This window comes from Anomaloglossus baeobatrachus, unplaced genomic scaffold (assembly GCF_048569485.1).
Source record: "Anomaloglossus baeobatrachus isolate aAnoBae1 unplaced genomic scaffold, aAnoBae1.hap1 Scaffold_571, whole genome shotgun sequence".
NCBI lineage: Eukaryota > Metazoa > Chordata > Amphibia > Anura > Aromobatidae > Anomaloglossus > Anomaloglossus baeobatrachus.
The window spans coordinates 1-13,384 of NW_027444933.1; the positions used below are offsets into that span (position 1 = coordinate 1).

At 46.1% G+C, this 13,384-nt stretch overlaps 8 non-coding genes across 8 annotated transcripts; all 8 read right to left on the reverse strand.

The window, feature by feature from the left end:
- Positions 1 to 812: 812 nt before the first annotated feature.
- On the reverse strand, positions 813 to 1,003 carry LOC142284422 (U2 spliceosomal RNA). The gene has a single exon (XR_012745930.1). It is a non-coding gene; the product is annotated as a U2 spliceosomal RNA (small nuclear RNA).
- A 1,387-nt stretch (positions 1,004 to 2,390) lies between these two features.
- On the reverse strand, positions 2,391 to 2,580 carry LOC142284480 (U2 spliceosomal RNA). Its single transcript, XR_012745985.1, has one exon. It is a non-coding gene; the product is annotated as a U2 spliceosomal RNA (small nuclear RNA).
- A 1,390-nt stretch (positions 2,581 to 3,970) lies between these two features.
- On the reverse strand, positions 3,971 to 4,161 carry LOC142284495 (U2 spliceosomal RNA). The gene has a single exon (XR_012745995.1). It is a non-coding gene; the product is annotated as a U2 spliceosomal RNA (small nuclear RNA).
- A 1,387-nt stretch (positions 4,162 to 5,548) lies between these two features.
- Positions 5,549 to 5,739, reverse strand: LOC142284507 (U2 spliceosomal RNA). Its single transcript, XR_012746006.1, has one exon. It is a non-coding gene; the product is annotated as a U2 spliceosomal RNA (small nuclear RNA).
- Positions 5,740 to 7,126: 1,387 nt separating this feature from the next.
- Positions 7,127 to 7,317, reverse strand: LOC142284518 (U2 spliceosomal RNA). The gene has a single exon (XR_012746018.1). It is a non-coding gene; the product is annotated as a U2 spliceosomal RNA (small nuclear RNA).
- A 1,387-nt stretch (positions 7,318 to 8,704) lies between these two features.
- On the reverse strand, positions 8,705 to 8,895 carry LOC142284530 (U2 spliceosomal RNA). The gene has a single exon (XR_012746029.1). It is a non-coding gene; the product is annotated as a U2 spliceosomal RNA (small nuclear RNA).
- Positions 8,896 to 10,282: 1,387 nt separating this feature from the next.
- Positions 10,283 to 10,473, reverse strand: LOC142284429 (U2 spliceosomal RNA). The gene has a single exon (XR_012745937.1). It is a non-coding gene; the product is annotated as a U2 spliceosomal RNA (small nuclear RNA).
- Positions 10,474 to 11,860: 1,387 nt separating this feature from the next.
- Positions 11,861 to 12,051, reverse strand: LOC142284479 (U2 spliceosomal RNA). Its single transcript, XR_012745984.1, has one exon. It is a non-coding gene; the product is annotated as a U2 spliceosomal RNA (small nuclear RNA).
- Between the last annotated feature and the right edge of the window lie 1,333 nt (positions 12,052 to 13,384).

The following is a 13,384-nucleotide window of genomic DNA, read 5'->3' on the forward strand; positions in this document are numbered from 1 at the left end:
GCCGCCAGTGTTCCGTCTCTTCATGTTGTGCACAGTTCAAACGGAAAATACATCAACAGGCAGACTACAGAAAAGCTTACTATCAAAGGTTAGAGGGGGGCTTTCTCAGAGGGCTTTTTACAGTTTTTCTATTCCCAATTAGCCGTTTAAGTGTACTTATTGAAAGTAGTAATTCTTTCATAGGCCGCCCTTTCTTAGTATTTGACGTTCCTTATATTGCGGTATGAGGCTTCGCAGTAGGTTGCAAACATTCATCACCCATGACTGTCCCCAATTGAGCTCAGAAGCTCAATGTCTATCATGACCTCTCTTTTAGAATGTCCAAGAGCAAGCAAACTATTCCTCCAGGAGAGGGCGCCAACAGACTACTAAAGAGATCATCATTACTCAAAGAAAACCCCAAAAACCAATGCATGATAGGAATAAACAGGTAACTTTCTTTGGAGTGGAAGCGGAGAGATCGCACCAGATGCCAATTCTAGATGTTATCACACCTGTGGTCACTGCAGCAGCAGGTGAATCCACTTTGTCCAAAAGGGATCTATTCCATTCAATTGCAAATGATCTAGATAAGACAGAGAACTGCAGCACGGGGACATAGCCGAGTTGGTCAGGTTGAGTGGTGATGAGTTTGCTATTTGGATGAATAAAGAAAGTCAAAAGTGTGAAAGATAAAAAACAAAAGGAGGAAGTGTGAAAAGTGAATGGGCCAAATTGAGGTGCATATGAAGACGTATGCTTTCTTCCAATTCATTAAATCGGGCTAATATGAATCAGGTGAATTGAGTTCTGCTTTTGGAAACTGGGTTAAGAAGGGGTGCACCGTTCCTGGAGGTACTGCAATACCAGGTCAATGCGTGGAGTGGACAGAGCAAGCTCTTTTTCCATCTCCCTGTTCTAAAAATCCATTTAATATATGGTCCCCAGATAGGGGACGTATCAGATATTAAACTGATAAGAACAGATACTACACTTGATCTTAGCCAAAAGGCCGAGAAGCGATAACCAGAATTGGTTTGGGCCTCGAGTGGCACCCTGGCCTATGCCGGACACATCTTAGGGAGAGAGAGCGAGAGGGAGACAAACCCACGCCTACACAAGACATTTTGTCACCCAAGCCAACCCTTGAAAAGGCTGCTTTGCAGAGCCAAAACAAGAAGAATGGTGCGTTTTGCAGCCGCCGCCCACTGCAATGAATCTGAATAACTCCTCCTTTAGGGCGCAAGCAACTCCCCTCCCCCTTGCAGTCTTTCCAATTCACGATACAAAAAGACGGACAGGACAGGTTGCCTGACTTTCCGTCACTGCCACCCTTTGCCATCCTTACCCGTAGAAAGCCCTTTCATCATCCCCAAACCCTAATCTTTTCCCTTTCCTTCCCAGCCCCCAAACCCTGCCCTCTGTACCTTTCTCACCACCCGCTTCCCTTCTCCTGTCATCCCCCTACCACCCGGGAAAAAAAGAGATTGCCCCCTCCTTCCACTAGCCCACCCTCCCACCCAAAGAACAACTTCTTCTGCGCAGCTTGTTTTCTAGGCAGCAGCGCTATTGTGATGTCATCGGGGGGCATTGTGACAAGCCGCCAGTGTTCCGTCTCTTCATGTTGTGCACAGTTCAAACGGAAAATACATCAACAGGCAGACTACAGAAAAGCATACTATCAAAGGTTAGAGGGGGGCTTTCTCAGAGGGCTTTTTACAGTTTTTCTATTCCCAATTAGCCGTTTAAGTGTACTTATTGAAAGTAGTAATTCTTTCATAGGCCGCCCTTTCTTAGTATTTGACGTTCCTTATATTGCGGTATGAGGCTTCGCAGTAGGTTGCAAACATTCATCACCCATGACTGTCCCCAATTGAGCTCAGAAGCTCAATGTCTATCATGACCTCTCTTTTAGAATGTCCAAGAGCAAGCAAACTATTCCTCCAGGAGAGGGCGCCAACAGACTACTAAAGAGATCATCATTACTCAAGAAAACCCCAAAAACCAATGCATGATAGGAATAAACAGGTAACTTTCTTTGGAGTGGAAGCGGAGAGATCGCACCAGATGCCAATTCTAGGATGTTATCACACCTGTGGTCACTGCAGCAGCAGGTGAATCCACTTTGTCCAAAAGGGATCTATTCCATTCAATTGCAAATGATCTAGATAAGACAGAGAACTGCAGCACGGGGACATAGCCGAGTTGGTCAGGTTGAGTGGTGATGAGTTTGCTATTTGGATGAATAAAGAAAGTCAAAAGTGTGCAAGATAAAAAACAAAAGGAGGAAGTGTGAAAAGTGAATGGGCCAAATTGAGGTGCATATGAAGACGTATGCTATCTTCCAATTCATTAATCGGGCTAATATGAATCAGGTGAATTGAGTTCTGCTTTTGGAAACTGGGTTAAGAAGGGGGTGCACCGTTCCTGGAGGTACTGCAATACAGGTCAATGCGTGGAGTGGACAGAGCAAGCTCTTTTTCCATCTCCCTGTTCTAAAAATCCATTTAATATATGGTCCCCAGATAGGGGACGTATCAGATATTAAACTGATAAGAACAGATACTACACTTGATCTTAGCCAAAAGGCCGAGAAGCGATAACCAGAATTGGTTTGGGCCTCGAGTGGCACCCTGGCCTATGCCGGACACATCTTAGGGAGAGAGAGCGAGAGGAGACAAACCCACGCCTACACAAGACATTTTGTCACCCAAGCCAACCCTTGAAAAAGGCTGCTTTGCAGAGCCAAAACAAGAAGAATGGTGCGTTTTGCAGCCGCGCCCCACTGCAATGAATCTGAATAACTCCTCCTTTAGGGCGCAAGGCAACTCCCCTCCCCCTTGCAGTCTTTCCAATTCACGATACAAAAAGACGGACAGGACAGGTTGCCTGACTTTCCGTCACTGCCACCCTTTGCCATCCTTACCCGTAGAAAGCCCTTTCATCATCCCCAAACCCTAATCTTTTCCCTTTCCTTCCCAGCCCCCAAACCCTGCCCTCTGTACCTTTCTCACCACCCGCTTCCCTTCTCCTGTCATCCCCCTACCACCCGGGAAAAAAAGAGATTGCCCCCTCCTTCCACTAGCCCACCCTCCCACCCAAAGAACAACTTCTTCTGCGCAGCTTGTTTTCTAGGCAGCAGCGCTATTGTGATGTCATCGGGGGGCATTGTGGACAAGCCGCCAGTGTTCCGTCTCTTCATGTTGTGCACAGTTCAAACGGAAAATACATCAACAGGCAGACTACAGAAAAGCGTTACTATCAAAGGTTAGAGGGGGGCTTTCTCAGAGGGCTTTTTACAGTTTTTCTATTCCCAATTAGCCGTTTAAGTGTACTTATTGAAAGTAGTAATTCTTTCATAGGCCGCCCTTTCTTAGTATTTGACGTTCCTTATATTGCGGTATGAGGCTTCGCAGTAGGTTGCAAACATTCATCACCCATGACTGTCCCCAATTGAGCTCAGAAGCTCAATGTCTATCATGACCTCTCTTTTAGAATGTCCAAGAGCAAGCAAACTATTCCTCCAGGAGAGGGCGCCAACAGACTACTAAAGAGATCATCATTACTCAAAGAAAACCCCAAAAACCAATGCATGATAGGAATAAACAGGTAACTTTCTTTGGAGTGGAAGCGGAGAGATCGCACCAGATGCCAATTCTAGATGTTATCACACCTGTGGTCACTGCAGCAGCAGGTGAATCCACTTTGTCCAAAAGGGATCTATTCCATTCAATTGCAAATGATCTAGATAAGACAGAGAACTGCAGCACGGGGACATAGCCGAGTTGGTCAGGTTGAGTGGTGATGAGTTTGCTATTTGGATGAATAAAGAAAGTCAAAAGTGTGAAAGATAAAAAACAAAAGGAGGAAGTGTGAAAAGTGAATGGGCCAAATTGAGGTGCATATGAAGACGTATGCTTTCTTCCAATTCATTAAATCGGGCTAATATGAATCAGGTGAATTGAGTTCTGCTTTTGGAAACTGGGTTAAGAAGGGGTGCACCGTTCCTGGAGGTACTGCAATACCAGGTCAATGCGTGGAGTGGACAGAGCAAGCTCTTTTTCCATCTCCCTGTTCTAAAAATCCATTTAATATATGGTCCCCAGATAGGGGACGTATCAGATATTAAACTGATAAGAACAGATACTACACTTGATCTTAGCCAAAAGGCCGAGAAGCGATAACCAGAATTGGTTTGGGCCTCGAGTGGCACCCTGGCCTATGCCGGACACATCTTAGGGAGAGAGAGCGAGAGGGAGACAAACCCACGCCTACACAAGACATTTTGTCACCCAAGCCAACCCTTGAAAAGGCTGCTTTGCAGAGCCAAAACAAGAAGAATGGTGCGTTTTGCAGCCGCCGCCCACTGCAATGAATCTGAATAACTCCTCCTTTAGGGCGCAAGCAACTCCCCTCCCCCTTGCAGTCTTTCCAATTCACGATACAAAAAGACGGACAGGACAGGTTGCCTGACTTTCCGTCACTGCCACCCTTTGCCATCCTTACCCGTAGAAAGCCCTTTCATCATCCCCAAACCCTAATCTTTTCCCTTTCCTTCCCAGCCCCCAAACCCTGCCCTCTGTACCTTTCTCACCACCCGCTTCCCTTCTCCTGTCATCCCCCTACCACCCGGGAAAAAAAGAGATTGCCCCCTCCTTCCACTAGCCCACCCTCCCACCCAAAGAACAACTTCTTCTGCGCAGCTTGTTTTCTAGGCAGCAGCGCTATTGTGATGTCATCGGGGGGCATTGTGACAAGCCGCCAGTGTTCCGTCTCTTCATGTTGTGCACAGTTCAAACGGAAAATACATCAACAGGCAGACTACAGAAAAGCTTACTATCAAAGGTTAGAGGGGGGCTTTCTCAGAGGGCTTTTTACAGTTTTTCTATTCCCAATTAGCCGTTTAAGTGTACTTATTGAAAGTAGTAATTCTTTCATAGGCCGCCCTTTCTTAGTATTTGACGTTCCTTATATTGCGGTATGAGGCTTCGCAGTAGGTTGCAAACATTCATCACCCATGACTGTCCCCAATTGAGCTCAGAAGCTCAATGTCTATCATGACCTCTCTTTTAGAATGTCCAAGAGCAAGCAAACTATTCCTCCAGGAGAGGGCGCCAACAGACTACTAAAGAGATCATCATTACTCAAAGAAAACCCCAAAAACCAATGCATGATAGGAATAAACAGGTAACTTTCTTTGGAGTGGAAGCGGAGAGATCGCACCAGATGCCAATTCTAGATGTTATCACACCTGTGGTCACTGCAGCAGCAGGTGAATCCACTTTGTCCAAAAGGGATCTATTCCATTCAATTGCAAATGATCTAGATAAGACAGAGAACTGCAGCACGGGGACATAGCCGAGTTGGTCAGGTTGAGTGGTGATGAGTTTGCTATTTGGATGAATAAAGAAAGTCAAAAGTGTGAAAGATAAAAAACAAAAGGAGGAAGTGTGAAAAGTGAATGGGCCAAATTGAGGTGCATATGAAGACGTATGCTTTCTTCCAATTCATTAAATCGGGCTAATATGAATCAGGTGAATTGAGTTCTGCTTTTGGAAACTGGGTTAAGAAGGGGTGCACCGTTCCTGGAGGTACTGCAATACCAGGTCAATGCGTGGAGTGGACAGAGCAAGCTCTTTTTCCATCTCCCTGTTCTAAAAATCCATTTAATATATGGTCCCCAGATAGGGGACGTATCAGATATTAAACTGATAAGAACAGATACTACACTTGATCTTAGCCAAAAGGCCGAGAAGCGATAACCAGAATTGGTTTGGGCCTCGAGTGGCACCCTGGCCTATGCCGGACACATCTTAGGGAGAGAGAGCGAGAGGGAGACAAACCCACGCCTACACAAGACATTTTGTCACCCAAGCCAACCCTTGAAAAGGCTGCTTTGCAGAGCCAAAACAAGAAGAATGGTGCGTTTTGCAGCCGCCGCCCACTGCAATGAATCTGAATAACTCCTCCTTTAGGGCGCAAGCAACTCCCCTCCCCCTTGCAGTCTTTCCAATTCACGATACAAAAAGACGGACAGGACAGGTTGCCTGACTTTCCGTCACTGCCACCCTTTGCCATCCTTACCCGTAGAAAGCCCTTTCATCATCCCCAAACCCTAATCTTTTCCCTTTCCTTCCCAGCCCCCAAACCCTGCCCTCTGTACCTTTCTCACCACCCGCTTCCCTTCTCCTGTCATCCCCCTACCACCCGGGAAAAAAAGAGATTGCCCCCTCCTTCCACTAGCCCACCCTCCCACCCAAAGAACAACTTCTTCTGCGCAGCTTGTTTTCTAGGCAGCAGCGCTATTGTGATGTCATCGGGGGGCATTGTGACAAGCCGCCAGTGTTCCGTCTCTTCATGTTGTGCACAGTTCAAACGGAAAATACATCAACAGGCAGACTACAGAAAAGCTTACTATCAAAGGTTAGAGGGGGGCTTTCTCAGAGGGCTTTTTACAGTTTTTCTATTCCCAATTAGCCGTTTAAGTGTACTTATTGAAAGTAGTAATTCTTTCATAGGCCGCCCTTTCTTAGTATTTGACGTTCCTTATATTGCGGTATGAGGCTTCGCAGTAGGTTGCAAACATTCATCACCCATGACTGTCCCCAATTGAGCTCAGAAGCTCAATGTCTATCATGACCTCTCTTTTAGAATGTCCAAGAGCAAGCAAACTATTCCTCCAGGAGAGGGCGCCAACAGACTACTAAAGAGATCATCATTACTCAAAGAAAACCCCAAAAACCAATGCATGATAGGAATAAACAGGTAACTTTCTTTGGAGTGGAAGCGGAGAGATCGCACCAGATGCCAATTCTAGATGTTATCACACCTGTGGTCACTGCAGCAGCAGGTGAATCCACTTTGTCCAAAAGGGATCTATTCCATTCAATTGCAAATGATCTAGATAAGACAGAGAACTGCAGCACGGGGACATAGCCGAGTTGGTCAGGTTGAGTGGTGATGAGTTTGCTATTTGGATGAATAAAGAAAGTCAAAAGTGTGAAAGATAAAAAACAAAAGGAGGAAGTGTGAAAAGTGAATGGGCCAAATTGAGGTGCATATGAAGACGTATGCTTTCTTCCAATTCATTAAATCGGGCTAATATGAATCAGGTGAATTGAGTTCTGCTTTTGGAAACTGGGTTAAGAAGGGGTGCACCGTTCCTGGAGGTACTGCAATACCAGGTCAATGCGTGGAGTGGACAGAGCAAGCTCTTTTTCCATCTCCCTGTTCTAAAAATCCATTTAATATATGGTCCCCAGATAGGGGACGTATCAGATATTAAACTGATAAGAACAGATACTACACTTGATCTTAGCCAAAAGGCCGAGAAGCGATAACCAGAATTGGTTTGGGCCTCGAGTGGCACCCTGGCCTATGCCGGACACATCTTAGGGAGAGAGAGCGAGAGGGAGACAAACCCACGCCTACACAAGACATTTTGTCACCCAAGCCAACCCTTGAAAAGGCTGCTTTGCAGAGCCAAAACAAGAAGAATGGTGCGTTTTGCAGCCGCCGCCCACTGCAATGAATCTGAATAACTCCTCCTTTAGGGCGCAAGCAACTCCCCTCCCCCTTGCAGTCTTTCCAATTCACGATACAAAAAGACGGACAGGACAGGTTGCCTGACTTTCCGTCACTGCCACCCTTTGCCATCCTTACCCGTAGAAAGCCCTTTCATCATCCCCAAACCCTAATCTTTTCCCTTTCCTTCCCAGCCCCCAAACCCTGCCCTCTGTACCTTTCTCACCACCCGCTTCCCTTCTCCTGTCATCCCCCTACCACCCGGGAAAAAAAGAGATTGCCCCCTCCTTCCACTAGCCCACCCTCCCACCCAAAGAACAACTTCTTCTGCGCAGCTTGTTTTCTAGGCAGCAGCGCTATTGTGATGTCATCGGGGGGCATTGTGACAAGCCGCCAGTGTTCCGTCTCTTCATGTTGTGCACAGTTCAAACGGAAAATACATCAACAGGCAGACTACAGAAAAGCTTACTATCAAAGGTTAGAGGGGGGCTTTCTCAGAGGGCTTTTTACAGTTTTTCTATTCCCAATTAGCCGTTTAAGTGTACTTATTGAAAGTAGTAATTCTTTCATAGGCCGCCCTTTCTTAGTATTTGACGTTCCTTATATTGCGGTATGAGGCTTCGCAGTAGGTTGCAAACATTCATCACCCATGACTGTCCCCAATTGAGCTCAGAAGCTCAATGTCTATCATGACCTCTCTTTTAGAATGTCCAAGAGCAAGCAAACTATTCCTCCAGGAGAGGGCGCCAACAGACTACTAAAGAGATCATCATTACTCAAAGAAAACCCCAAAAACCAATGCATGATAGGAATAAACAGGTAACTTTCTTTGGAGTGGAAGCGGAGAGATCGCACCAGATGCCAATTCTAGATGTTATCACACCTGTGGTCACTGCAGCAGCAGGTGAATCCACTTTGTCCAAAAGGGATCTATTCCATTCAATTGCAAATGATCTAGATAAGACAGAGAACTGCAGCACGGGGACATAGCCGAGTTGGTCAGGTTGAGTGGTGATGAGTTTGCTATTTGGATGAATAAAGAAAGTCAAAAGTGTGAAAGATAAAAAACAAAAGGAGGAAGTGTGAAAAGTGAATGGGCCAAATTGAGGTGCATATGAAGACGTATGCTTTCTTCCAATTCATTAAATCGGGCTAATATGAATCAGGTGAATTGAGTTCTGCTTTTGGAAACTGGGTTAAGAAGGGGTGCACCGTTCCTGGAGGTACTGCAATACCAGGTCAATGCGTGGAGTGGACAGAGCAAGCTCTTTTTCCATCTCCCTGTTCTAAAAATCCATTTAATATATGGTCCCCAGATAGGGGACGTATCAGATATTAAACTGATAAGAACAGATACTACACTTGATCTTAGCCAAAAGGCCGAGAAGCGATAACCAGAATTGGTTTGGGCCTCGAGTGGCACCCTGGCCTATGCCGGACACATCTTAGGGAGAGAGAGCGAGAGGGAGACAAACCCACGCCTACACAAGACATTTTGTCACCCAAGCCAACCCTTGAAAAGGCTGCTTTGCAGAGCCAAAACAAGAAGAATGGTGCGTTTTGCAGCCGCCGCCCACTGCAATGAATCTGAATAACTCCTCCTTTAGGGCGCAAGCAACTCCCCTCCCCCTTGCAGTCTTTCCAATTCACGATACAAAAAGACGGACAGGACAGGTTGCCTGACTTTCCGTCACTGCCACCCTTTGCCATCCTTACCCGTAGAAAGCCCTTTCATCATCCCCAAACCCTAATCTTTTCCCTTTCCTTCCCAGCCCCCAAACCCTGCCCTCTGTACCTTTCTCACCACCCGCTTCCCTTCTCCTGTCATCCCCCTACCACCCGGGAAAAAAAGAGATTGCCCCCTCCTTCCACTAGCCCACCCTCCCACCCAAAGAACAACTTCTTCTGCGCAGCTTGTTTTCTAGGCAGCAGCGCTATTGTGATGTCATCGGGGGGCATTGTGACAAGCCGCCAGTGTTCCGTCTCTTCATGTTGTGCACAGTTCAAACGGAAAATACATCAACAGGCAGACTACAGAAAAGCTTACTATCAAAGGTTAGAGGGGGGCTTTCTCAGAGGGCTTTTTACAGTTTTTCTATTCCCAATTAGCCGTTTAAGTGTACTTATTGAAAGTAGTAATTCTTTCATAGGCCGCCCTTTCTTAGTATTTGACGTTCCTTATATTGCGGTATGAGGCTTCGCAGTAGGTTGCAAACATTCATCACCCATGACTGTCCCCAATTGAGCTCAGAAGCTCAATGTCTATCATGACCTCTCTTTTAGAATGTCCAAGAGCAAGCAAACTATTCCTCCAGGAGAGGGCGCCAACAGACTACTAAAGAGATCATCATTACTCAAAGAAAACCCCAAAAACCAATGCATGATAGGAATAAACAGGTAACTTTCTTTGGAGTGGAAGCGGAGAGATCGCACCAGATGCCAATTCTAGATGTTATCACACCTGTGGTCACTGCAGCAGCAGGTGAATCCACTTTGTCCAAAAGGGATCTATTCCATTCAATTGCAAATGATCTAGATAAGACAGAGAACTGCAGCACGGGGACATAGCCGAGTTGGTCAGGTTGAGTGGTGATGAGTTTGCTATTTGGATGAATAAAGAAAGTCAAAAGTGTGAAAGATAAAAAACAAAAGGAGGAAGTGTGAAAAGTGAATGGGCCAAATTGAGGTGCATATGAAGACGTATGCTTTCTTCCAATTCATTAAATCGGGCTAATATGAATCAGGTGAATTGAGTTCTGCTTTTGGAAACTGGGTTAAGAAGGGGTGCACCGTTCCTGGAGGTACTGCAATACCAGGTCAATGCGTGGAGTGGACAGAGCAAGCTCTTTTTCCATCTCCCTGTTCTAAAAATCCATTTAATATATGGTCCCCAGATAGGGGACGTATCAGATATTAAACTGATAAGAACAGATACTACACTTGATCTTAGCCAAAAGGCCGAGAAGCGATAACCAGAATTGGTTTGGGCCTCGAGTGGCACCCTGGCCTATGCCGGACACATCTTAGGGAGAGAGAGCGAGAGGGAGACAAACCCACGCCTACACAAGACATTTTGTCACCCAAGCCAACCCTTGAAAAGGCTGCTTTGCAGAGCCAAAACAAGAAGAATGGTGCGTTTTGCAGCCGCCGCCCACTGCAATGAATCTGAATAACTCCTCCTTTAGGGCGCAAGCAACTCCCCTCCCCCTTGCAGTCTTTCCAATTCACGATACAAAAAGACGGACAGGACAGGTTGCCTGACTTTCCGTCACTGCCACCCTTTGCCATCCTTACCCGTAGAAAGCCCTTTCATCATCCCCAAACCCTAATCTTTTCCCTTTCCTTCCCAGCCCCCAAACCCTGCCCTCTGTACCTTTCTCACCACCCGCTTCCCTTCTCCTGTCATCCCCCTACCACCCGGGAAAAAAAGAGATTGCCCCCTCCTTCCACTAGCCCACCCTCCCACCCAAAGAACAACTTCTTCTGCGCAGCTTGTTTTCTAGGCAGCAGCGCTATTGTGATGTCATCGGGGGGCATTGTGACAAGCCGCCAGTGTTCCGTCTCTTCATGTTGTGCACAGTTCAAACGGAAAATACATCAACAGGCAGACTACAGAAAAGCTTACTATCAAAGGTTAGAGGGGGGCTTTCTCAGAGGGCTTTTTACAGTTTTTCTATTCCCAATTAGCCGTTTAAGTGTACTTATTGAAAGTAGTAATTCTTTCATAGGCCGCCCTTTCTTAGTATTTGACGTTCCTTATATTGCGGTATGAGGCTTCGCAGTAGGTTGCAAACATTCATCACCCATGACTGTCCCCAATTGAGCTCAGAAGCTCAATGTCTATCATGACCTCTCTTTTAGAATGTCCAAGAGCAAGCAAACTATTCCTCCAGGAGAGGGCGCCAACAGACTACTAAAGAGATCATCATTACTCAAAGAAAACCCCAAAAACCAATGCATGATAGGAATAAACAGGTAACTTTCTTTGGAGTGGAAGCGGAGAGATCGCACCAGATGCCAATTCTAGATGTTATCACACCTGTGGTCACTGCAGCAGCAGGTGAATCCACTTTGTCCAAAAGGGATCTATTCCATTCAATTGCAAATGATCTAGATAAGACAGAGAACTGCAGCACGGGGACATAGCCGAGTTGGTCAGGTTGAGTGGTGATGAGTTTGCTATTTGGATGAATAAAGAAAGTCAAAAGTGTGAAAGATAAAAAACAAAAGGAGGAAGTGTGAAAAGTGAATGGGCCAAATTGAGGTGCATATGAAGACGTATGCTTTCTTCCAATTCATTAAATCGGGCTAATATGAATCAGGTGAATTGAGTTCTGCTTTTGGAAACTGGGTTAAGAAGGGGTGCACCGTTCCTGGAGGTACTGCAATACCAGGTCAATGCGTGGAGTGGACAGAGCAAGCTCTTTTTCCATCTCCCTGTTCTAAAAATCCATTTAATATATGGTCCCCAGACAGGGGACGTATCAGATATTAAACTGATAAGAACAGATACTACACTTGATCTTAGCCAAAAGGCCGAGAAGCGATAACCAGAATTGGTTTGGGCCTCGAGTGGCACCCTGGCCTATGCCGGACACATCTTAGGGAGAGAGAGCGAGAGGGAGACAAACCCACGCCTACACAAGACATTTTGTCACCCAAGCCAACCCTTGAAAAGGCTGCTTTGCAGAGCCAAAACAAGAAGAATGGTGCGTTTTGCAGCCGCCGCCCACTGCAATGAATCTGAATAACTCCTCCTTTAGGGCGCAAGCAACTCCCCTCCCCCTTGCAGTCTTTCCAATTCACGATACAAAAAGACGGACAGGACAGGTTGCCTGACTTTCCGTCACTGCCACCCTTTGCCATCCTTACCCGTAGAAAGCCCTTTCATCATCCCCAAACCCTAATCTTTTCCCTTTCCTTCCCAGCCCCCAAACCCTGCCCTCTGTACCTTTCTCACCACCCGCTTCCCTTCTCCTGTCATCCCCCTACCACCCGGGAAAAAAAGAGATTGCCCCCTCCTTCCACTAGCCCACCCTCCCACCCAAAGAACAACTTCTTCTGCGCAGCTTGTTTTCTAGGCAGCAGCGCTATTGTGATGTCATCGGGGGGCATTGTGACAAGCCGCCAGTGTTCCGTCTCTTCATGTTGTGCACAGTTCAAACGGAAAATACATCAACAGGCAGACTACAGAAAAGCTTACTATCAAAGGTTAGAGGGGGGCTTTCTCAGAGGGCTTTTTACAGTTTTTCTATTCCCAATTAGCCGTTTAAGTGTACTTATTGAAAGTAGTAATTCTTTCATAGGCCGCCCTTTCTTAGTATTTGACGTTCCTTATATTGCGGTATGAGGCTTCGCAGTAGGTTGCAAACATTCATCACCCATGACTGTCCCCAATTGAGCTCAGAAGCTCAATGTCTATCATGACCTCTCTTTTAGAATGTCCAAGAGCAAGCAAACTATTCCTCCAGGAGAGGGCGCCAACAGACTACTAAAGAGATCATCATTACTCAAAGAAAACCCCAAAAACCAATGCATGATAGGAATAAACAGGTAACTTTCTTTGGAGTGGAAGCGGAGAGATCGCACCAGATGCCAATTCTAGATGTTATCACACCTGTGGTCACTGCAGCAGCAGGTGAATCCACTTTGTCCAAAAGGGATCTATTCCATTCAATTGCAAATGATCTAGATAAGACAGAGAACTGCAGCACGGGGACATAGCCGAGTTGGTCAGGTTGAGTGGTGATGAGTTTGCTATTTGGATGAATAAAGAAAGTCAAAAGTGTGAAAGATAAAAAACAAAAGGAGGAAGTGTGAAAAGTGAATGGGCCAAATTGAGGTGCATATGAAGACGTATGCTTTCTTCCAATTCATTAAA